Raw genomic sequence first — 26,245 nt, forward strand, 5'->3', positions numbered from 1 at the left:
GCGGAATAGCTGGATACTTACGAGAAGGGCTTACATATTCCTGCCACTTATTAACTGCACTACTAATTATGCCGACATAATAAAAGGCTGTTTAGTACTTCATAGTCACACATTCATTTGTACTCACCATACCTTCTCTAGTAAGGCACCAGGACGCTAACGTTAGTATGTAGACCTATTGCTGTGATTGTCATAAAAAAGGTGGCTGCGATTAGAAAATAGTTCAAGCTCGTTTTTATAGACAACGAATTTAACACTGTAGAAACAGCAGTAACAACATTAGTAAACAGCCTTGTTTGCATCGTTACGGATTCCACTTCAAATTTATAAACCGATATATAACAATCCTGTATTTTATTTTATTAAAACGTGCAAAGCACGACTCATACTGAATAATGTTCACAGGCCACTAGAAATTGTATCATCTAGTTGCAAGCAAATTAAAACACAGAAATCCAATGGCACATTAGCATCAGAACGATGAAATTAAATACGGAATTTGCTTTCCATCAGCCAGTCAAAGGGGAGGAAGTTGACAGTCATTAACGACCAGCAAAAGAGATGTCATGTCGAGCAATAACCTACAGTAGCATCAGAGACATCGTAGGGCGATCTCCACACATTGGTGATGTGCTTTTCTCTCTGCCTATGTCTCTTTTACGCACATACGCACGCACGCACAAACACACACACACGCGCGCGCTCGTACGCACCCGCACACAAACAAAGAATTTTGTGTTAGGGAAGTCGCAGCTTCCATGGAGACTTATCCACAGGTGTGGAACTGACTTCAAGTGTGCCCCAGGTAAGTGTGTTGCGATCCTTCCTACTCATCTTGCATCTCAATGACTTCGCTAAAATACTAAAAGTAATCTCAGTGTCTATGCAGATGAAGCGACAAGTGCAGGAAATATTGCGAACTTGCTTTGTTGTACAGAAATGTGCAATTGCTCATATCAAAAAGACGCTGGAATGTTCTATTCTATAATTGTAGTGTCAGTATCAATTCCCTTCAGTCAGCTCATGAAAAGAACTCAGTGTGGGAATATGAAACGAAATGACCAGATAGGCTCTGTCTTAGGTAAGACAGGTAGCAAACTTTGGTTTGCAGTCAGGACTTTGGGTAGCAACAAAGGAGACTGCTTACAAATCTCTCGTGCTGTGCGTCATAGAACAGTGATAAAGTGTGTACGATCCATTACAGATGAGACTGCTAGGAAGTATTGAACGTATACAGAGAACGGCAGCACGAACAACCAAAGGTGTGTTTGACTCACGAGAGAGTGCCATGCAGATGCTGAAACCCAGAACTGGCAGACGATGATATACAGGGTGTTACAACAAGGTACGGCCAAACTTTCAGGAAACATTCCTCACACACAAAGAAAGAAAATATGTCATGTGGACATGTGTCCGGAAACGCTTACTTTCCATGTTAGAGCTCATTTTTTTACTTCTCTTCAAATCACATTAATCATGGAATGGAAACACACAGCAACAGAATGTACCAGCGTGATTTCAAACACTTTGTTACAGGAAATGTTCAAAATGTCCTACGTTAGCGAGGATACATGCATCCACCCTCCGTCGCATGGAATCCCTGATGCGCTGATGCAGCCCTGGAGAATGGCGTATTGTATCACAGCCGTCCACAATACGAGCACGAAGAGTCTCTACATTTGGTACCGGGTTTGCGTAGACAAGAGCTTTCAAATGCCCCCATAAATGAAAGTCAAGAGGGTTAAGGTCAGGAGAGCGTGGAGGCCACGGAATTGGCACGCCTCTACCAGTCCATCGGTCACCGAATCTGTTGTTGAGAAGCTTATGAACACTTTGAGTGAAATGTTCAGGAGCTCTATCGTGCATGAACCACATGTTGTGTCGTACTTGTAAAGGCACATGTTCTAGCAGCACAGGTAGAGTATACCGTATGAAATCATGGCGGTGAATCAAGGAAGGACAGTACACACTGACGATACTAAAATGAGCTCTAACATAGAAATTAAGCGTTTCCGGACACATGTCCACATAACATCTTTTCTTTATTTGTGTGTGAGGAATGTTTCCTGAAAGTTTGACCGTACCTTTTTGTAACACGCTGTAGAACAACTATTCTGAGAAAGCCTACCTCCAAAGTTTGAGGAATAGTTGAGAGTATTGAAGTGAGGTATCTGGGAACATAGACCAGCCTCCCATGTATCACTATCGTAGAGCCAGCGAAAACAGATCAGACTGATACAGCGCACAGAGAGGCTATAAAGCAGTCATTTCTTCCGCCCTCTGGAATGGAATAGAAAGAAAAGCAGTGACTGTTACTGCGTAAGTAGCCTCTACCATGGACTTGATAGAGGCTTTCTGTGTGTATTTACAAACACACACACACACGTATGTACTCAGATGGGCACATACAAACACATGTGCTGTTTATGGAAATGCTATTTATCAGTATCGTCACTCATAAATGTGTCCTGGCAGTTGGTTGTTTCGAATGTTGTCCTGTGCTGTGCTATGTATCAGTGTGTTACAGTACGCGAACAACTGATAGAGAATTTTTCCTCTTTTTCGAATAGTACACTTCGATTACTCTGACTGAGAATTGCCTTCTAATGCCGCTATATATTTGTTAATCTGACCATCCCAGACTTCTCTACCACAGCTTAGATGCTTGCTGGAAGAAACTTATTTTCCTTAATAGCTGACGCGGCAGGTCCCTGATTACGAGACTACATCACGCCGTTAGTTTTTCTGAACACGCGACAGAGTGCAGTTGGTACCGCCGTCCACTCAGCCGTTGGCAGCACTGATGGCGTGGTGACCTCCAGACACTTCTGTGCAGCGCCGCATTACTTGCGAACGAGTTGCAGAGTGAGGACGTGAACGAAGAATTGCTGCTGCTGCTGCTGCGCGGACAAGTTTCTTTGACACTCCCACATCGTTAGTTAAGGTAAGGACGACTTCTTTTAATTCGTGCGCATTTTTACAATTTATCTTATTGCGTAGCGATGGTTGTTTTACGTTCTCAGTCACTTCACCGTCGAGTCCAGTACAGATAAAGCTTTTTCTGTTATTATGCTCTCAAAATGTTCGCGAATTTCGTGTTAAGAATGTTGCGTGTATTAGCAGGCCCACCGTTGTTCCCGTAAATTCTGGCGCTTCACAGATTGTAGCCACGTCTTTGAAAATTACTGGGCGGTTGCGAATAGGGTGCCGCTAGGACGATTCCACTTTCTTAAAACGTAGGGAACGACATAATTATAGTACTGCACACGTAAACACGTGGTACGAAGAGAGCCTGCCGTCCTTATTACTCGGGAATACCGATACAGCATAGCGCGACATAATACTTATTTTTTAGTCTAACAAACTGTTTTCCTTCTATAAATTTCCTTTACTTCACATCTATGGTCGCAGCCGGCCACGGTGGCCAAGCGGTTCTAGGCGCTTCAGTCCGGAACCGCGCAACCGCTACGGTCGCAGGTTCGAATCCTGCCTTGGGCATGGATGTGCGTGATGTCCTTAGGTTAGTTAGGTTTAAGTAGTTCTGAGTTCTAGGGGACTGATGCCTCACATGTTAAGTCCCATAGTGCTCAGAGCCGTCTATGGTCGCAAATTTTTTTGTCATCAGATTACGAGTTTCGATCTATAGTTATCCTCTTCAGATCTGTTTTATAAAAGCATATCCTAATATACTGGTGCCATGTTTTTATAAAACAGATCTGGAGAGGTCATTACAGACCGAAACCGGTAGTCTCATGAGAAAAATAAGTTTGTGCCCATAGACCTGACGTAAAGGTCACCATTCAATTCGTGGCGCCGGCCTGTGTGGCCGTGCGGTTCTAGGCGCTACAGTCTGGAACCGAGTGACCACTACGGTCGCAGGTTCGAATCCTGCCTCGGGCATGGATGTGTGTGATGTCCTTAGGTTAGTTTGGTTTAATTACGAGGGCTATCCACAAAGTACATTACGTTTTGGAATTAAAAATAAATAAAGTATTGGAAATTTTTTTATTATATACAGATGAAAGCCACACTTAATACTACTTTTTTACATAGTTGCCATTTAAATTAAGGCACTTATCGTAGCGATGGACGAGCTGGGAAATTCCTTCGTCGTAAAATTCGGCCGCCTGCGCCTTCAACCACGTGGTTACCTCTTCTTGAAGCTGTGCGTCGTCATCAAAACGCTGCATAGCCAACCACTTCTTCATTGCTGGGAATAAGTGGAAGTCGCTCGGTGCCAGGTCGGGACTGTACGGCGGATGAGGAAACAACTCCCACCTAAAACATTCGAGAACTTCACGAGTGGCGTTTGCCGTGTGGGCCCGGGCGTTGTCGTGAATCGTCAAGATCTTTTGAGCACAACTTTCCCCTGCGCTTGTTTTGTATTGCTTTTCTGAGGTTGTGCAGAGTTTGGCAATACCTTTGAGGGTTTATTGTAGTGCCTCTTTCCAGGAAATTCACAAAAATCACACCTTTTCTGTCCCAAAAGAGGTAACCACGTGGTTGAAGGCGCAGGCGGCCGAATTTTACGACGAAGGAATTTCCAAGCTCGTCCAACGCTACGATACGTGCCTTAATTTAAATGCAACTATGTAGAAAAGGAGTATTTAAGTGTGGCTTTCATCTGTATATAATAAAAAAATTTCCAATACTTTATTTATTTTTAATTCCAAAACGTAATGTACTTTGTGGATAGCCCTCGTAGTTATAAGTTCTAGGCGACTGATGACCTCAGAGGTTAAGTCGAATAGTGCTCAGAGCCATTTGAACTATTTTTTGAATTCGTGGCAATGTCGCAGCTTGTTTTCCTTCATTGTAGGGCCCCCCTAGACAGGTCAGGCGTGCACTACACACCGGAAGCAGCTACTAGGGTAGCAGAGTACGTGTGGCGTGCACACGGGGGTTTTTTAGGTTAGAGGGACCCCCCCTTGGGCGAAATGATAAAATACCTGACGGCTTACCAGAGAGGACATTATCATCGTTGATAAAGAACGTCCGTCCTCAGAGACCAAAAACAGGAAAAGTTAACGTAATATTGGTAAACTGCAGGAGTATCCAGGGCAAGGTTCCTGAATTAGTATCTCTTATTGAAGGAAATAGTGCGCATATAGTATTAGGAACGGAAAGTTGGTTAAAACCGGAAGTGAGCAGTAACGAAATCCTAGACACAGAATGGAATATATACCGCAAGGATAGGATAAACGCCAATGGTGGAGGAGTATTTATAGCAGTAAAGAATTCAATAATATCCAGTGAAGTTATTAGCGAATGCGAATGTGAAATAATCTGGGTTAAGTTAAGTATCAAAGGTGGGTCAGATATGATAGTCGGATGCTTCTATAGACCACCTGCATCAGCAACCGTAGTAGTTGAGCGCCTCAGAGAGAACCTGCAGAACGTCGTGAAGAAGTTTCGTGATCATACTATTGTAATAGGGGGAGACTTCAATCTACCAGGTATAGAATGGGATAGTCACACAATCAGAACTGGAGCCAGGGACAGAGACTCTTGTGACATTATCCTGACTGCCTTGTCCGAGAATTACTTCGAGCAGATAGTTAGAGAACCAACTCGTGAAGCTAACGTTTTAGACCTCATAGCAACAAATAGACCGGAACTTTTCGACTCCGTGAATGTAGAAGAGGGTATCAGTGATCATAAGTCAGTGGTTGCATCAATGACTACAAGTGTAATAAGAAATGCCAAGAAAGGAAGGAAAATATATTTGCTTAACAAGAGTGATAGGGCACAAATCGCAGAGTGACCACCATCAAACGTTCATTTCTGAGGAAGAGGATGTGGAACAAAAATGGAAAAAATTCAGAAACATCGTCCAGTACGCCTTAGATAAGTTCGTACCGACTAAGGTCCAAAGCGAGGGGAAAGATCCACCGTGGTATAACAATCATGTACGAAAGGTACTACGGAAACAAAGAAAGCTTCATAATAGGTTTAAGAGTAGTCGAATCATAGCTGATAAGGAAAAGCTGAACGAAGCGAAAAAGAGCGTAAAGAGAGCAATGAGAGAAGCATTCAACGAATTCGAACATAAAACATTGGCAAACAATCTAAACAAGAACCCTAAAAAGTTTTGGTCATATGTAAAATCGGTAAGCGGATCTAAATCCCCTATTCAGTCACTCGTTGACCACGATGGAACCGAAACAGAGGACGACCGAAGAAAGGCAGAAATACTGAATTCAGTGTTCCGAAACTGTTTCACTGCGGAAAATCGTAACACGGTCCCTGACTTCAGCCGTCGCACGGACGCCAAAATGGAAAATATTGAAATAAACGATATCGGAATTGAAAAACAACTGCTATCACTTAGTAGCGGAAAAGCATCCGGACCAGACGAGATACCCTTAAGATTCTACAGTGATTATGCTAAAGAACTTGCCCCCTTTCTATCAGCAATTTATCGTAGATCGCTGGAAGAACGTAAAGTACCTAGCGACTGGAAGAAAGCGCAGGTCGTTCCCATTTTCAAGAAGGGTCATAAATCAGATGCGAATAATTATAGGCCTATTTCGCTTACGTCAATCTGTTGTAGAATAATGGAACATGTTTTGTGTTCTCGTGTTATGACGTTCTTAGATAATACAAATCTCCTTCATCATAACCAACATGGATTCCGCAAACAGAGATCATGTGAAACTCAGCTCGCCCTATTTGCCCAAGAAATTCACAGTGCCGTAGACACTGGCGAGCAGATTGATGCCGTATTCCTGGACTTCAGGAAGGCATTTGATACGGTTCCGCACTTACGTTTAGTGAAAAAAATACGAGCTTACGGAATATCGGACCAGGTTTGTGATTGGATTCAGGATTTCCTAGAAGAAAGAACACAACATGTCATTCTTAACGGTTCAAAATCTGCAGATGTAGAGGTAATTTCGGGAGTACCGCAGGGAAGCGTGATAGGACCTTTATTGTTTACAATATACATAAATGACTTAGTTGACAACATCGGTAGCTCCGTGAGGCTATTTGCAGATGACACGGTTGTCTACAAGAAAGTAGCAACATCAGAAGACTCGTACGTACTCCAGGAGGACCTGCAGAGGATTAATGCATGGTGCGACAGCTGGCAGCTTTCCCTAAACGTAGATAAATGTAATATAATGCGCATACATAGGGGCAGAAATCCATTCCAGTACGATTATGCCATAGGTGGTAAATCATTGGAAGCGGTAACGACCGTAAAATACTTAGGAGTTACTATCCGGAGCGATCTGAAGTGGAATGATCACATAAAACAAATAGTGGGAAAAGCAGGCGCCAGGTTGAGATTCATAGGAAGAATTCTAAGAAAATGTGACTCATCGACGAAAGAAGTAGCTTACAAAACGCTTGTTCGTCCGATTCTTGAGTATTGCTCATCAGTATGGGACCCTTACCAGGTTGGATTAATAGAAGAGATAGACATGATCCAGCGAAAAGCAGCGCGATTCGTCATGGGGACATTTAGTCAGCGCGAGAGCGTTACGGAGATGCTGAACAAGCTCCAGTGGCGGACACTTCAAGAAAGGCGTTACGCAATACGGAGAGGTTTATTATCGAAATTACATTCCGGGAAGAGATGGGCAACATATTACTGCCGCCCACATATATCTCGCGTAATGATCACAACGAAAAGATCCGAGAAATTAGAGCAAATACGGAGACTTACAAGCAGTCGTTCTTCCCACGCACAATTCGTGAATGGAACAGGGAAGGGGGGATCAGATAGTGGTACAATAAGTACCCTCCGCCACACACCGTAAGGTGGCTCGCGGAGTATAGATGTAGATGTAGATGTAGACATAATTATAGTACTGCACACGTAAACATGTGGTACGAAAAGAGCCTGCCGTCCTTATAACTCGGGAATACCGATACAGCATAGCGCGACATAATACTTATTTTTTAGTCGAACAAACTGTTTTCCTTCTATAAATTTCCTTTACTTCACATCTATGGTCGCAGCCGGCCACGGTGGCCAAGCGGTTCTAGGCGCTTCAGTCCGGAACCGCGCAGCCACTACGGTCGCAGGTTCGAATCCTGCCTCGGGCATGGATGTGCGTGATGTCCTTAGGTTAGTTAGGTTTAAGTAGTTCTGAGTTCTAGGGGACTGATGACCTCAGATGTTAAGTTCCATAGTGCTCAGAGCCATCTATGGTCGCAAATTTTTTTGTCGTCAGATTACGAGTTTCGATCTATAGTTATCCTCTTCAGATCTGTTTTATAAAAACATATCCTAATATACTGGTGCCATGTTTTTATAAAACAGATCTGGAGAGGTCATTACAGACCGAAACCGGTAGTCTCATGAGAAAAATAAATTTGTGACCATAGACCTGAAGTAAAGGTCACCATTCAATTCGTGGCGCCGGCCGGTGTGGCCGTGCGGTTCTAGGCGCTACAGTCTGGAACCGCGCAACCACTGCGGTCGCAGGTTCGAATCCTGCCTCGGGCCTGGATGTGTGTGCTGTCCTTACGTTAGTTTGGTTTAATTACGAGGGCTATCCACAAAGTACATTACGTTTTGGAATTAAAACTAAATAAAGTATTGGAAATTTTTTTTATTATATACAGATGAAAGCCACACTTAAATACTACTTTTCTACATAGCTGCCATTTAAATTAAAGCACTTATCGTAGCGATGGACGAGCTCGGAAATTCCTTCGTCGTAAAATTCGGCCGCCTGCGCCTTCAACCACGTGGTTAGCTCTTCCTGAAGCTGTGCGTCGTCATCAAAACGCTGCATAGCCAACCACTTCTTCATTGCTGGGAATAAGTGGAAGTCGCTCGGTGCCAGATCGGGACTGTACGGCGGATGAGGAAACAACTCCCACTTAAAAGATTCGAGAACTTCACGAGTGGCGTTTGCCTTGTGGGCCCGGGCGTTGTCGTGAATCGGCAAGATCTTTAGCCCAACTTTCCCCTGCGCTTGTTTTGTATTGCTCTTCTGAGGTTGTGCAGAGTTTGGCAATACCTTTGAGAGTCTATTGTAGTGCCTCTTTCCAGGAAATCCACAAAAATCGTATTTCTACCGGGTTACTGATTAACCACGTGGTTGAAGGCGCAGGCGGCCGAATTTTACGACGAAGGAATTTCCAAGCTCGTCCATCGCTACGATAAGTGCCTTAATTTAAATGGCAACTATGTAGAAAAGTAAAGTGTGGCTTTCATCTGTATATAATAAAAAAATTTCCAATACTTTATTTATTTTTAATTCCAAAACGTAATGTACTTTGTGGATAGCCCTCGTAGTTCTAAGTTCTAGGCGACTGATGACCTCAGAAGTTAAGTCGCATAGTGCTCAGACCCATTTGAACCACTTTTTGAATTCGTGGAAATGTCGCAGCTTGTTTTCCTTTATTTTCAGTAGACGGGGTGTCAGGACAAAACTTGAATAACTGCTGAACGGAATAATTCGTTTGTGTAAAACTTACCACAGTCTGTTATACATATCACACGAGATTGTCAGAATGAGACATTTTTTGAGACGCCCTCAACGCGCCATTGCGGCAGTTCAGCATATTTTAGCAGGACTCAAGTTTACGATAACCACCAGCTTCATAAAGATTTAGTCCAACACGACGTATGCCCAGCTTTTAGCACCTGGTACTGTATCACCAAATCGCGGCGTGTGACGTCACGCAAATGTACAGCAAAGCACTTGAGAATTAAATGTTGATAGTATTAATAATTGTTTTTTAGAATAAAAGTTTGGTAATATCCGAAATCCGTTGCGAGCGTGCGTCTCTCGTGGCACCAGAGATCGATTAGTTTTCGACTTTGTTTACATCATTGAATCAGGACATTAATCGGCAGTGATGTAATTGCAAGCATTCTATCTGCGGGAGACACAAGCGCTGCCCTCTAGCCTGCATTCTTTTTCTTTCCTTTATATTGTGGTGTGTCTATTATGGCGTGAAAGAACTTTACTTTGAGAAAACACTATCTATATCTTTCCAAATACCTACCTCCCTGTGTTACCGCACATTACGTGTCACTAGAGATGGGCAAACTGAAACACGTAACTGTTTCGAAACAAATGAAACAGTACAATGTAATGTTTCGATACGCTGTTTCGGATCAGTGAAACAGTTTTGTGTTTTGTAATAGTACTGGAGGCGGGAACAAACTGCAGAAACAACGGATACGCTGCTGGGATTCCCAAATTTCGTTAGTATGGATAATATATACCCGGACCGCTAATATTCATGCACACATTGTGGAGAATAGGCACATTGACTATAGACTCACGAATAAAGCCACATAATTCGAAAAAATAACGAAATATAAGAGAAAAAAATTTTTGTCTCTCAAGGTGTTTCAAATCATTAGTATAAATCCACCATGCTTCCCAGCTCTTCCCGTTCACCATTATATTATCAATGATCCGTCAATCACATTGCTTGAAAGTACATCCAATTTACGTATATGTCTAAAAACTGCCACACTACGCCTTTTCTAATTCAAAATGTTGTAGGTTTACTTGAGTTTTTTTTTAATGTGATTACTGTGCGTGAACAGAGAAGCATATTTTATAGGAGATGTGTAATTTAACTGAATGTTTTTCACACTTTTATTATTTTGAATGCGAATAGTGTGCTTTATTTTATTGTTTGTTAGTGTTTATAAAGCATATATTACGCCATTTCGGAATAGAGCAGTCAATTAGAAACGAAACTTTATTTTCGGAAATCTTAAGCATCATGCTGTTGTGTGTCAAAAAGATTTCGACACTCTTGAAATAGTTCGATGAAGTAGTATGTTAAACGTATTTCCGTATCTGTGCCGTGCCCGAATCTCGTCCGAGACAAAGTGAAATGAAGCATCACTGTTTCGATACAGTTAGTCCGTCCAAGCACAAGTGGACTGAAACAGCGATATTTTGAAACAGCGATACAGTTTCTGTGTCTGGCTCGAGATCGAATCTGGTCCGGTTATCCGACACAGTGCGGAATGAAACACCACTGTTTCGAAACAGTGACACATAGCAGTTTCGAAACAGTGAAACAGTTCCACGTATCGATACACTGTATCGAAACATAGAAACAGTGGCCAAGTGTACGTGTCACTGTTCCCATTCGTTGTGAGAATGCAGCACACGCAACGTGTCTAGTTGCTTTCAACGCTCAGAGTGAAAGCCAAGCAGTCTTCAATACGTATCCCCTGTGCAGAAAACAGCACCGAGGTCGCAGATCTGTGGTTTTGAGACTAATAAACTGCTAGCGAGGGACTTTTACTACATGGCAGAGTCTGTTACTTTTTTTGGGGTGCCAGTCGTGTTTATTCTAGCAGAACACGGGAAACTGTGAATTACAATCTTTTCCACCATCTGTTTAACAATTCACACGTAACTGATTATTTAACAAGCTCGCTCTGTTAACACCGGTCATTGATCAGAGATTTACTTATTGTTGTCACTGTTCAAATGGCTCTGAGCACTATGGGACTTAACTGCTGTGGTCATCAGTCCCCTAGAACTACTTAAACCTAACTAGCCTAAGGACATCACACACATCCATGCCCGAGGCAGGATTCGAACTTGCGACCGTAGCTGTCGCGCGGCTCCAGACTGTAGCGCCTAGAACCGCTCGGCCACTCCGGCCGGCTTTTCACTGTTCTGGAGTTAACATTTCCTTATACAATCCAGCCATTGTTGATCACACCAGACAGTGTATCCGTGCCTTATGACTGCTCATTTCGGAATGATTAAGCACCGCACTCCAGTTCGCTTGTTCACGCGTTTCAGTGACCCGAAGATACCCGAAGCGCTTCGTCTCTATTTTTGTTTAACTTTTGTTCTTAGTTTTGCACATTGTTATGAATTTTGAAATAAGCGGCGATACCTTGCTATTTAGATATGCTTTTATTTGAGTGTCAAGGAACTTTAATGCACAGTCTTCATAATATTAATAATAAAAAAAGTTAGCGTTTTGGCACGCCGTCTCCGAACAGAGCAGCCAACCACAGTGGCAGACAACAGCTCGGGCGGTCTTCCACACTAAAGGGGTAGCGGTCATTATCACCTGCTACTGGTACCTAACGTTACTGATTACTAGACATGTTGTTGTTGTTGTCTTCAGTCCTGAGACTGGTTTGATGCAGCTCTCCATGCCGTACAGTAGGTGCAACAACAACGGAGGGGTATCTGTTGAGAGGCCAGACAAACGTATGGTTCCTGAAGAGGGGCAGCAGCCTTTTCAGTAGTTGCAGGGGCAACAGTCTGGATGATTGACTGATCTGGCCTTGTAACACTAACCAAAACGGCCTTGCTGTGCTGGTACTGCGAACGGCTGAAAGCAAGGGGAAACTACAGCCGTAATTTTTCCCGAGGGCATGCAGCTTTACTGATTACTAGACATGGGCAAACTGAAACACGTAACTGTTTCGAAACAAATGAGACAGTACAATATAATGTTTCGAAAAGCTGTTTCGAAACAGTGAAACAGTTCGTGTTTCGTAATTGTATAGACCCACACATTATATCATATTGAGTGTCTACTGTACAAATATTGCCATATAAACACAAATAAGGTGAGAGAGCGCCAATCATATCGCTGAAAGTATGAAAATTTCACTTAGGTGTCTTGGCAGTCTCGTATTTGCTACAGCAAATGCGCTGTTTTCGTGTCATGTGACTTTCATATTTTCAATTGGGTGAGGTCAGAGTTTGTATGTTTGACGTAACAGATTTTGCCAAACTCGTTTCCCTGTATTCTAGTGCCTAATTTTGATAGATTTCTTGAGTGATGATCTGTATGTCCTCTTCAAAAGGCATATCATAGAATATAATTTATTGAGATAGCATTCTGGGAAGCGAGGCACTGAATTAACACTTATGAGTGTGCCACTCACACTTTTATTACTCACAGTTAAATTTTCCATTGTTTGCGGTATGTTTCCTTGAAGTATAAAATCCAAACTAAAGTTTAAAACAATTCATACAGTGTAATGCCTTTGTGAGACCTATATCATGGAAGATCTGGCTCTACGCTACTTACAATTCTTGTTAAGGAAGTTTGTTTGAAGTACAGGTATATCAAGATCCCTCAAGTACTCACAACAAGCAGATATATTATCATTTTATTACAAACTTCCGCAGGAAACCAGAGATAAAGTTAAGTTGCTGTCGAAATGCAATTTTTATCACAGCATCTGAAAGCCAAAAACAAAAGTATCAAAGTACTGTTGTTGGTTTGCCTGAGAATTATCTATGACACACAAGTTAGATGCCTATAGTGTGTAATAACCAAACATAGCACATTTACAACAGACAAACATATGCATACATAAATCAGATAATTATTCTCGAACACATAAATAAATGAATGTACTCACAAAAAAATTAAACTCACTGAATGGTGAGCAAATACGGAGGTGTCTTCTGCGTGCAACAAATCTGAGAAAAATGATCTCATAAGGTAGCTACATCTAAGATTTAGTGGGCTAAACAAAATCCAGTCAAATACAAATTCAGTGCATATTTGCCAGAGAACAAAATCATCTGAAATTTTACTGTTTCATTTCTGTGTAGATCTACTGTATCTGTTCTAAGTTCTAGTTTAGAAATATCATTTTTGATACTTTTTAGCTTGAAAGCTGTTATTGTTTGCCCGTGCTTTTAAAATATGCGCTCACATGGAACAGAGGTGGCCATAACACAAAGACGCCGTTTCATTGTTTCAAACAGCGTAGGAAACAACACACAATTTTCTTTCCACCACAGCAATGGATCTTGTGATTCGTGTATCAGTGGCGTCTTCATACATTTATCAAGCTTGACTGTAGTTGCAGAAAGTGTATATTATAAGAGATGTGTAATTTAACTGAATGTTTTTCACATTTTTATTATTTTGAATGCGAATAATGTGCGTTATTTTATTGTTTGTTGGTGTTTATAAAGGAGATATTACGCCATTTCGGAATAGGACAGTCAATTAGAAATGAAGCTTTATTTTCGGAAGCCTTAAGCTTCGTGAAACCAGATGGCATTTATAAAAGTCGAGGGGCATGAAAGAGAAGCAGCGGTTGGGAAGGGAATGAGACAGGGTTGTAGCCTTTTCCCGATGTTATTCAATCTGTATATTGAGCAAGCAGTAAAAGAAACAAAAGAAAAATTCGAAGTAGGTATTAAAACCATGGAGAAGAAATAAAAACTTTAAGGTTAGCCGATGACATTGTAATTCTGTTAAAGACAGGAAAGGACTTGGAAGAGCAGTTGAACGGAATGGACAGTGTTTTGAAACGAGGATATAAGATGAACATCAACAAAAGCAAAACGACGATAATGGAATGTAGTCGAATTAAGTTGGATGATGCTGAGGAAATCAGATTAGGAAATTAGACACTTAAAGTAGTAAAGGAGTTTTGCTATTTGGGGAGCAAAATAACTGATGATGGTCGAAGTAGAGAGGATATAAAATGTAGACTGGCAACGGCAAGGAAAGCGTTTGTGAAGAAGAGAAATTTGTTAACATCGAGTATAGATTTAAGTGTCAGGAAGTCGTTTCTGAAAGTATTTGTATGGAGTGTAGCCATGTATGGAAGTGTAACATGGACGATAAATAGTTTGGACTAGAAGAGAATAGAAGCTTTCGAAATGTGGTGCTACAGAAGAATGCTGAAGATTAGATGGGTAGATCACATAACTAATGAGGAGGTATTGAATAGAATTGGCGAGAAGAGCAGTTTGTGGCACAACTTGACAAGAAGAAGGTACCAGTTGGTAGGACATGTTCTAAGGCATCAAGGGATTACAGATTTAGCATTGGAGGGCAGCGTGGAGGGTAAAAATCGAAGAGGGAGACCTAGAGATGAATGCACAAAGCAGATTCTGAAGGATGTAGGTTGCAGTAAGTACTGGGAGATGAAGAAGCTTGCACAGGATAGAGTAGCATGGAGAGCTGCATCAAACCAGTCTCAGGACTGAAGACGACAACAACAACAAACCGTGCCCGAATCTCGTCCGAGACAAGAGCGGAATGAAACGTCACTGTTTCGACACAATTAGTCCGTTCCAAGCACAAGTGGACTGAATCAGCGTTATTTTGAAACAGCGATACAGTTTCTGTGTCTGGCTCGAGATCGAATCTGGTCCCGGTATCCGACACAGAGCGGTATGAAACACCACTGTTTCGAAACAGTGAAACATAGCCGTTTCGAAACACTGAGACAGTTCCACGTATCGATACACAGTATCGAAACATAGAAACAATGTCCAAGTCTACTTATTACGTCAGCTGGTAAATGCTGCGATCTGAACTGCTCCGAGGACGGGGACCACTCTCGTAATGAAATGATAAACAAGTTAGAATGAGGTTTTGATTTGGACGAAATTAATAAGAAAGACTTATACACTACTGGCCATAAAAATTGCTACACCACGAAAATGACGTGCTACATACGCGAAATTTAACCGACAGGAAGAAGATGCTGTGATATGCAAATGAATAGCTTTCCACAGCTTCCACACAAGGTTGGCGCCGGTGGCGACACCTACAACGTGCTGACATGAGGAAAGTTTCCAACCGATTTCTCATACACAAACAGCAGTTGACCGGCGTTGCCTGGTGAAACGTTGTGATGCCTCGTGTAAGGAGGAGAAATGCGTACCATCACGTTTCCGACTTTGATAAAGGTCGGATTGTAGCCTATCGCGATTGCGGTTTATCGTAGCGCGACGTTGCTGCTCGTGTTGGTCGAGATCCAATGACTGTTAGCAGAATATGGAATTGGTGGGTTCAGGAGGGTAATACGGAACGACATGCTGGATCCCAATGGCTTCGTGTCACTAGCAGTCGAGATGACAGGCATCTTATCCGCATGGCTGTAACGGATAGTGCAGCCACGTCACGATCGCTGAGTCAACAGCTGGGGACGTTTGCAAGACAACAACCATCTGCACGAACAGTTCGACGACGTTTGCAGCAGCACAGACTATCAGCTCGGAGACCGTGGCTGCGGTTACCCTTGACGCTGCATCACAGACAGGAGCGCCCGCGATGGTGTACTCAATGACGAACCTGGGAGCACGAATGGCGAAACGTCATTTTTTGGGATGAATCCAGGTTCTGTTTACAGCATCATGATGGTCGCATCCGCGTTTGGCGACATCGCGGTGAACGCACATTGCAAGCGTGTATTCGTCATCGCCATACTGGTGTATCACCGCTCGTGATGGTGTGGGGTGCCATCGGTTACACGTGTCGGTCACCTCTTGTTCGCATTGAAGACACTTTGAAAAGTGGATGTTACATTTCAGATGCGTTACGACCCGCGGCTCGGTACCCTTCATTCGATCGCTGCAAAACCCTACATTTGAGCAGGATAATACACGACCGCATGTTGCAGGTCCTGTACGGGCCTTTCTGGATACAGAAAATGTTCGACTGCTGCCCTGGCCAGCACATTCTCCAGATGTCTCATCAATTGAAAACATCTGGTCAATGGTGGCCGAGCAACTGGCTCGTCTCAATATGCTAGTCACTACTCTTGATGAACTGTGGTATCGTGTTGAAGCTGCATGGGCAGCTGTACCTGTACACGCCATCCGAGCTCGATGGCTACGCATATCAAGGCCGTTATTACGGCCAGAGGTGGTTGTTCTGGGTACTGATTTCTCGGGATCTATGCAGCCAAATTGCGTGAAAATGTAATCACATGGCATTTCTAGTATAATATATTTGTCCAATGAATACCCGTTTATCATCTGCATTTCTTCTTGATGTAGCAATTATAATGGCCAGTAGTGTATGTTGTCGCAGTAACTACGTGAAATAACGAGAAGAGAGGCAGTTCATTATTAAGCTGCGATGTCGGACTGTGAGATGCGGAAGAATTAAAAGAAAGACATTCCCGAGTAGTTCCCTCAGGAGGTTTTATAGCGGAGATAACACGCGAATCAGAGAATGGTGCTTTTTTATTTACGTAAAAACAGAATGATTTAGTGAAAAAGACGGGTGTGGCTTTGCATGCTTTATTTTTAAATCTCAGCGGACAGCTCGACATAGGATTTCACTCGGAACAAGTCCCGCCCAGTCACCCCCCCTCCTAGCCTATCCATAGTGCAAGGCCCTCCCCTAATCGCCCGCCAGTTCCGCAAACTGGAAGCTACATCAAAATTGTTATCGTCACAGTCCAACACGTTACACTGTGATGAAATTCAGTAATGATAAGAAATTTAACTTTTTCTGGATAGTAATATAATATGAATGTGCATTATTAAATAAATAAAAATATTTATAGAGAATTGAAAGCCTCGCCAGCAACAGAAAACAAAAAATAACGTGATGTTATTTAAGGGAATTAAGGACAAATTTTCATTAACTAATTCACTTATTATAATACGTTTATTTGAGGGAAACAGCAGAGCAAACATATAGTGCGAAAACAATGGTCTTGAATCTGTCATGTCGGTAGTAAAGCCACGGATGCAGTCGACTAACTCTGTTGTCTAAAATCAACGTTATATAGAAATAAGTCAAAGTCGTTTTGTTTATGTAGGCCCTCATAGTAGCTCACGAAAATTAAAGAATATAAGAATGCCATGAAGTTGAAATGCTTAATGAAAGCAGTAAGATATTTATTTGCTCATATGAGATACTTCGTTAGTATTTGCATGGGTAATGGGTGAATTTTTACTTATAAATTCTTCCAATGCCATACCTGCGCATTATAAACGAGGTTATAGAATTGTGGCTGTTTGTTTGTGATTAGTGACCTATATGCTGTTTCAAACGTCTCAGGAAAATAATCTGTCGTTATTCTTCGTCCTGTCTGTTTTGCCGGCCGGAGTGGCCGAGCGGTTCTAGGGGCTACAGTCTGGAACGGCGCGAACGCTACGGTCGCAAGTTCGAATCCTGCCTCGGGCATGGATGTGTGTGATGTCCTTAGGTTAGTTAGGTTTAAGTAGTTCTAAGTTCTAGGGGACTGATGACCTCAGAAGTTAAGTCCCATAGTGCTCAGAGCCATTTGAACCTGTCTGTTTTAACCAAAAGATTTATTAATTTCGTAAATGTCATTCAAACCATTTTTTAAAAATAATAATGATGATGTTTATGTTTGTCACAGAGCAGTTATGGAGGAAATAAATGCTGCAGTGTTTCACGGCTGTAAAACGTCCTTCATGCGATGCTAGTTCTAAAACTTTTCAGCAAAACTATTCAGTGAATAACACGCAAAAACAGCTTGGATCTATCTAGCAAGAACAAAGTCATTGTGATGCCCTTTGGAAGTATAGTGAACATTTGTGCTTGTTTCACACATACTGTCTGAGTTGTGAAACTTTAGTATCAAGTATACTGTGGTTCCTCTTTCTCCAAGCAAATTGTTCTTTGTGAGTAGGTTTTTCGTGTTTCAGCTTTGGGTGCTTTTTCTCATATAGAAGTATGTTTCTTCATAGGCTATTCATCTCAACACTGAGTTCTCGTATTTAAAGAATTCATTGCTAAATTGTTTTCTCTTATGTCTGCTGTGGAAGTACCTGGCTCAGATGCAGCCGATTGTGCACGTTTTTTGTAACGTGACGTTTAACTATCTGGCAAAATTTAAGCCTATAGTCTATTCACCGAGAGCTGGGATGAAACATAAGCCGTGTCACGTGAGTAGAGTGACCAGACGTCCGGATTAATCCGGATATGTCCTCCATTTTAGCTCTTTGTTTGGAGTCCGGGCGGATTTTTGCAGTGTCCGGCTTTTTCGCAAAGTTGAGCGTAATACAGTTAACTTTCAAAATTCGTCCCGTTCTATTGTTTTCTTAAATGCTTTACCTATTGGCACAGCCATCGTGATAAACAAGCACGAAGGTGGTATTAGCAGGTGGCACTAGGATTGTCGATGTTAACGTTGATCGCATGCAAATATCGATTATTAAAATTTTTCGTTACGTATCTTCGCTTTGTATTGGCTTGTCTTCCTGTAGTGCACGTGTGATTTGTGAGTGTAATTTTGAACCGAGTGCGTTACGTAAAATACACTCCTGGAAATGGAAAAAAGAACACATTGACACCGGTGTGTCAGACCCACCATACTTGCACCGGACACTGCGAGAGGGCTGTACAAGCAATGATCACACGCACGGCACAGCGGACACACCAGGAACCGCGGTGTTGGCCGTCGAATGGCGCTAGCTGCGCAGCATTTGTGCACCGCCGCCGTCAGTGTCAGCCAGTTTTCCGTGGCATACGGATCTCCATCGCAGTCTTTAACACTGGTAGCATGCCGCGACAGCGTGGACGTGAACCGTATGTGCAGTTGACGGACTTTGAGCGAGGGCGTACAGTGGGCATGCGGGAGGCCGGGTGGACGTACCGCCGAATTGCTCAACACGTGGGGCGTGAGGTCTCCACAGTACATCGATGTTGTCGCCAGTGGTCGGCGTAAGGTGCACGTGCCCGTCGACCTGGGACCGGACCGCAGCGACGCACGGATGCACGCCAAGACCGTAGGATCCTACGCAGTGCCGTAGGGGACCGCACCGCCACTTCCCAGCAAATTAGGGACACTGTTGCTCCTGGGGTATCGGCGAGGACCATTCGCAACCGTCTCCATGAAGCTGGGCTACGGTCCCGCACACCGTTAGGCCGTCTTCCGCTCACGCCCCAACATCATGCAGCCCGCCTCCAGTGGTGTCGCGACAGGCGTGAATGGAGGGACGAATGGAGACGTGTCGTCTTCAGCGATGAGAGTCGCTTCTGCCTTGGTGCTAATGATGGTCGTATGCGTGTTTGGCGCCGTGCAGGTGAGCGCCACAATCAGGACTGCATACGACCGAGGCATACAGGGCCAACACCCGGCATCATGGTGTGGGGAGCGATCTCCTACACTGGCCGTACACCACTGGTGATCGTCGAGGGGACACTGAATAGTGCACGGTACATCCAAACCGTCATCGAACCCATCGTTCTACCATTCCTAGACCGGCAAGGGAACTTGCTGTTCCAACAGGACAATGCACGTCCGCATGTATCCCGTGCCACCCAACGTGCTCTAGAAGGTGTAAGTCAACTACCCTGGCCAGCAAGATCTCCAGATCTGTCCCCCATTGAGCATGTTTGGGACTGGATGAGGCGTCGTCTCACGCGGTCTGCACGTCCAGCACGAACGCTGGTCCAACTGAGGCGCCAGGTGGAAATGGCATGGCAAGCCGTTCCACAGGACTACATCCAGCATCTCTACGATCGTCTCCATGGGAGAATAGCAGCCTGCATTGCTGCGAAAGGTGGATATACACTGTACTAGTGCCGACATTGTGCATGCTCTGTTGCCTGTGTCTATGTGCCTGTGGTTCTGTCAGTGTGATCATGTGATGTATCTGATCCCAGGAATGTGTCAATAAAGTTTCCCCTTCCTTGGACAATGAATTCACGGTGTTCTTATTTCAATTTCCAGGAGTGTATTTGGCTATTCGTAAACGAAAGTGTACATTTTCTGATGTCCTTTCCTGCAAATATCCGGCTTTCAAGAAAGGGAGAAATGAATTTGAAGCGGAATGTAAGATATGTGGAGCTGGAACGTACGTATCAGTGACCAATAAAGGTAATAAATAATTCGACAGGTTAACTGTCATGTTTTTATTTCATTGTTTCATAGTCATTCAATTTATTTGTATTCGGAAGGTTAAAGTGCAGTTTACATGTTGTCAGCTGCTGCTGTAATTGTGCGTCGAATGAAGGGAGGTGAACGGTCTTACGTTTTTCGCTTTGTAAACGATTCCGTGTTGTTGACACAGTGTGCGATTTGCTAGGGGGGGATGGGGGGGGATGTCCCCCCCTCTGCATCAGACCATCCCCTCCTCTGGTTTTAGTTTATGCATCCCTACCTGGGATGTTTATTTCCCACACACTGGAGTAAAACTTTACATATAATTTAAATTTGTGGAGCCGAAGTTTTTAATAAGTCTTACTATTAATATGTTTCAGTTTTCTATCATCAGAATAAGTACAACTTTTCACAAATGTGCCTCTACTTTTTGAATTCCCCTCATATATCTGTATCCGTATGTAGATGATTTTGTAAATAAGCTTTACTTATAATGTACTTTTAAAGATATAACAAGGGATGCTTTTCTGACAGTGCATACGCGTCAATAGTGAGTTTCGGCATTAACATCTATTTATAAACAGCTGTTTAACCATGCGTAACACCACGGTCCAAGCTAGTAACATATATAATTCTACTAACCCCCTAAGACATCCCCCCCCCCCCCCCCTGGTAAAAGCACAAATCGCACACTGTGTTGACATAACAAAACAACTGACACCACACTGTCACCACAATCAATGTTTTTAATTTAAAATAAATCAATACTGCTCTGGGAAAAACCACCAGTCCGCCAGCAACAATTAACTTCTAGTTTTACCAGTAATTCCCAGCAGTCACGTAACTTGTCCAAAGCTGATGGGTGGTGTCCTGATCTGCAGTTGACTCGTTTGATGTGTCCTCCTTTTTCTTCCTTTGCCCTCCTTTCTGAAGCTGTTTGTCCTCCTTTTTAGACAATTGCGTCTGGTCACCGTACACGTGAGCGACTAGGCTCTGAGCACTAGACTTGGCCAGTGTTTCCGTGTTTCGATACAGTGTATCGATACGTGGAACTGTTTCAGTGTTTCGGAACGGCTGTGGTTCACTGTTTCGAAACAGTGGTGTTTCATTCCGCCCCTGTCTCGGATATCCGGACCAGATTCGATCTCGAGCCAGACACAGAAACTGTATCGTTGTTTCAAAATAAGGCTGTTTCAGTCCACCTGCGCTTGGAACGGACTAATTGTATCGAAACAGTGATGTTTCGTTCCGCTCTGTGTCGGACGAGATTCGGGCACGGCACGGATACTGAAACACAACATAACACTTCATTGAAACACTTTCAAGAGTGTCGAAATCTTTTTGACAAGCAATAGAATGAAGCTTAAGATATCCGAAAATAAAGCTTCGTTTGTAGCTGACTGTCCTATTACGAAATGGCGTAACATCTGCTTTATAAACACTAACCAAACAATGAAACAACGCATACTATTCCCATTCAAAATATTAAATATGTGAAAATCATTCGATTAAATTACACTTTTTTTTATAACATACATTTCTCTGTTCAAGTACAGTAATCATATTAAGAAACGCAAGTAAGCCTACAACATTTTGAATAAAAAAAGGCTTAGAGTGACAGTTATTAGACACATACATAAATTTGATCTAGGTATAGTTGCAAGCAATCTGTTTGACATATCACTGATAGTGTAATAGTGAACGGGAAGGGCTGGGAAGCATGGTGAATTTATAGTAACGGTTCGAAACACCTTGAAAGACAAAATTTTTTTGTTATATTTTGTTGTTTATTCGAATTATTTGGCGTTATTTGTGAGTCTCTAGTCACTGTGCCTATTATCCTCAATGATTCCCTTTGTGTGCATGGAAATTAGCAGGCTGGGTATATTACTCATACTAAAGGAATGTGGGAACCCCAGTAGCATATCCGTTGTTTCTGCAGTTTGCTCCCACCTCCAGTTCCGTTCGTGGTGGTTCTTCTGTCTTCAGCTATGGCTGTCCTCAGCCAATTGAAAAGTATGAAAGTCACACGACACGAAAGCAGCGCATTTGCTGCAGGAAATACGAAACTGCCAAGACGCCTAAGTGATAGTTTCATACTTTCTGCGATATGATTAGCGCTCTCGCACCTCACTTGTTTTTATATGGACATACTTATACAGTAGACATTCAAGATGGTAAAATGTGTACGTTTATTAGATTACAAAACACAAACTGTTTCACTGTTTCGAAACAGCGTATCGAAACATTACATTGTACTGTTTCATTTGTTTCGAAACAGTCAAGTGTTTCAGTTTGCCCATCTCTAGTTTCCAGAGAAAGCATTCGCTGTTCACCCTGTGGAAAATCCTTGGCGCACGCTTTGCGGCTGGCGGCGTTCGGCTGGCTGCCGAGCTGTCACAGCGGACCGCGAGAAACCTGGGCAACAATGTACAAAGCAAATTTAACAATAATGTTAAACTGACTTCATTTTGTCGAAGCAGATTTATTTTCATTCAGGTTGCTAACAAAACGCTCCATTCAAACAATTAATTCTTAATTTTAATAACAATACCAGTAATAATAATGATACAGGACGAAACAAGCTTCACTCTGTCGAACTTTAACTGTATTCATTGAGGTTTATAACAAACCGCTCCTCTCTCTCCTCTACAATGCAGTTTAATTTCCACATTTGAGTTTCCACTTTTTCTACGACATGGAGGACGCACTTGTTCCAATCCTGTGCAGTCACTGTTCTTACTGCTTCTTTTAGCAGCACTTTAACTTCCGGCATTTTGTATGTTTTGTTTTTCGCTGCAACATAGCCATTGATTCTGTCCCACACTAACTCGATGGCGTTTAATTCACAGTGGTACGGAGGAATTCTGAGAACAGTTTTCCCTGCATTCTTCGCCATTTCATCTATTGCGTATTCGTTGTGCGCCGTTCTGTGATTTTTAACTATATCTAGAAGTTCTTTCTTCAACATACCATCTTCGAAATCGATGTTTTTAGGTTTTAGCCAGTGTGATATTTCGTGCTTATTGGAATTCGCATTGGGAACTTTTTCTTTTCTCCGAGAATGGTACGGCGTGTTGTTGTTGTTGTTGTTGTGGTGGTGGTCTTCAGCCCTGAGACTGATTTGATGCAGCTCTCCATGCTACTCTATCCTGTGCAAGCTTCTTCATCTCCCAGTACCTACTGCAACCTACATCCTTCTCAATCTGCTTAGTGTATTCATCTCTTGGTCTCCCTCTACGATTTTTACCCTCCACGCTGCCCTCCAGTACTAAATTGGTGATGCCTTCATGCCTCAGAACATGCACTACCAACCGATCCCTTCTTCTAGTCAAGTTGTGCCACAAACTCCTCTTCTCCCCAGTTCTATTTAGTACCTCCTCATTAGTTATGTGATCTACCCATCTAATCTTCAGCATTCTTCTGTAGCACCACATTTCAAAAGCTTCTATTCTCTTCTTGTCCAAACTATTTATCGTCCATGTTTCACTTCCATACATGGCTACACTCCATACAAATACTTTCAGAAACGACTTCCTAACACTTAAATCTATACTCGATGTTAACAAATTTCTCCTCTTCATAAACGCTTTCCTTGCCATTGCCAGTCTACATTTTATATCCTCTCTACTTGGACCATCATCAGTTATTTTGCTCCCCAAATAGCAAAACTCCTTTACTACTTTAAGTGTCTCATTTCCTAATCTAATTCCCTCAGCATCACCCGACTTAATTCGAATGGTTCAAATGGCTCTGAGCACTATGGGACTCAACTGCTTAGGTCATTAGTCCCCTAGAACTTAGAACTAGTTAAACCTAACTAACCTAAGGACATCACACACATCCATGCCCGAGGCAGGATTCGAACCTGCGACCGTAGCGGTCTCGCGGTTCCAGACTGCAGCGCCAGAACCGCGCGGCCACTTCGGCCGGCTAAGACTTAATTCGACTACATTCTATTATTTCTTCTCCACGGCGCGTTACCAAGAACAATAACTGCATTTTCCTGAAACCGAGGAATAACATCTTGAAACCACTTCTCGAAGATTTCGGCGCACATCTCCTCATGATAATCTCCACTTTTCTTGGATTCGAAAGTCCTCAAACATCCTTCAACGAACCTTGTTTTGCTGCCAATGTGTGCGATAATCAGACGTTTCCCTTTACCAGATGGGCCCTTGCTTCCGGTGGATAATCCGGACAGAAACGCTTGTTTTGAGGAATTTAGAGTGTCATCTACCGAGACGTAACTTCGGGTATGTCCTGCGTTCACCCACGTCTCGTCCAAATAGTAAATGGGTCTCCCTTCATCTCTCAACCGTTTAATGGTTCGAAGATAACGCCGCCTCCATAAAATGATGTCATCCCTGTCTATTAGGATGCTATCCCGCCCATGCCGCACATATTTGAAATTCATTTCTCTCAATAACTTATAAAATGTAGTTCTCCGAAAATTGCCCAGATCTGCATCTTCGTTCACGACCTTAAGCACTTTGTTAATTGTTGGCAATTCGTTACGAAAAAAAAAAAATTCGTGTACTTTTCTTCGTATCGCATTTCTGTCGAGGTCATCAACACTTTCAGAAAGTTTCTGTCGTAATTTTCTTCTTGGGAGACTTCAAAGAGTGTGTGGCCTTGTACTCACTTATCACACGATACACTGAAGAAAGTCCAATACCTGTAGCGGCAGCTGTTTTCGAAACAATGTCACTCATCGACTGCTCTGGATGTAACAGTTCCGTTTTCTACACATTAAGCACCATGCACTTCTCAGAAGAACTTTCTTCTTTGCTCGCTTCTTTGGTGGACTCAGAACTGACAGGTCGACCTCGCTCGCTGAATCCATGGATGACATAATGAGGACAGCCGCATGTGATGCTAATGAAATAAGTGAATATATAAAATAAGAAACCATGCGATGCTATTGGATGCGCACATAAACAGTGAATGCTCAGCCTGACTACAAACACATATACTTACTCTAATAATCAACAACTAGTCTTTCTGGCGTCTTTACAGACGAACTTAAGATATCCTGAAATCGCCGCTGTACAACACCCACTAACGAGATCACACCTGCAACTATAACGGCCACACTGACAGAGGGCCGCGCCTGCGAACCGCACAATGCATCGCCCATAAAGGACAAACGGTTGCACCCATTGCATTCGAACAAACCACAAAATTAAATTCAAACCTTTCTGAAACTTTTCTCGCTTACACCCCCACAAAAAAATTTAAAGGGGAAAAGTTTGTCGCTTACTATATTTCGGATAATGATTTGGTAAAATTCTGCATCAGACGTGAGATTTTAATTTATTACTTCACTATTACTGACTCTATTGGGCAGAAAATTTGCAGGCGTCATCAGCAATTATAAAATTATCTTGCTGTGCGACACACAGTTTAGGAGATATGGCGTGATAAATATAGAGTAACGCGAAAAAACAACTTTTCCTGGAAGCTTAAATGAGTCGCTTGGATGCAAAACTGTCCATGTCCACTTTTTAAAAATATTGAGTTGGCAACTCTGGATTGTAGAGCATGACATTTTACACATGCTTGAAATGCTATTTATGCTCAAAGCTCTCCATGTCCTGTGGAAAACAGCTCACGAAAAGTGTGGTTAGATTCAAAGCTGCCCATGTCCATCAGTAATTTGGGTGCAAAGCTACTTGCCTTGTCCCTTTTGACAAATCGCATTGA

The 26,245-nt window shown here is 42.7% G+C and overlaps 1 protein-coding gene across 1 annotated transcript in view; it reads left to right on the plus strand.

Annotated features, from left to right (window-relative positions):
* The first annotated feature begins 2,852 nt into the window (after positions 1–2,852).
* Positions 2,853–26,245, plus strand: part of LOC124553879 (ankyrin repeat and protein kinase domain-containing protein 1-like) — a 111,160-nt gene continuing 87,767 nt past the window's right edge. The window contains exon 1 of the mRNA XM_047127882.1: positions 2,853–2,944. The gene's annotated coding sequence lies outside the window, so the exon portion shown is untranslated. The remainder of the gene's footprint in view (positions 2,945–26,245) is intronic.

Source organism: Schistocerca americana, chromosome 11 (assembly GCF_021461395.2).
Source record: "Schistocerca americana isolate TAMUIC-IGC-003095 chromosome 11, iqSchAmer2.1, whole genome shotgun sequence".
NCBI lineage: Eukaryota > Metazoa > Arthropoda > Insecta > Orthoptera > Acrididae > Schistocerca > Schistocerca americana.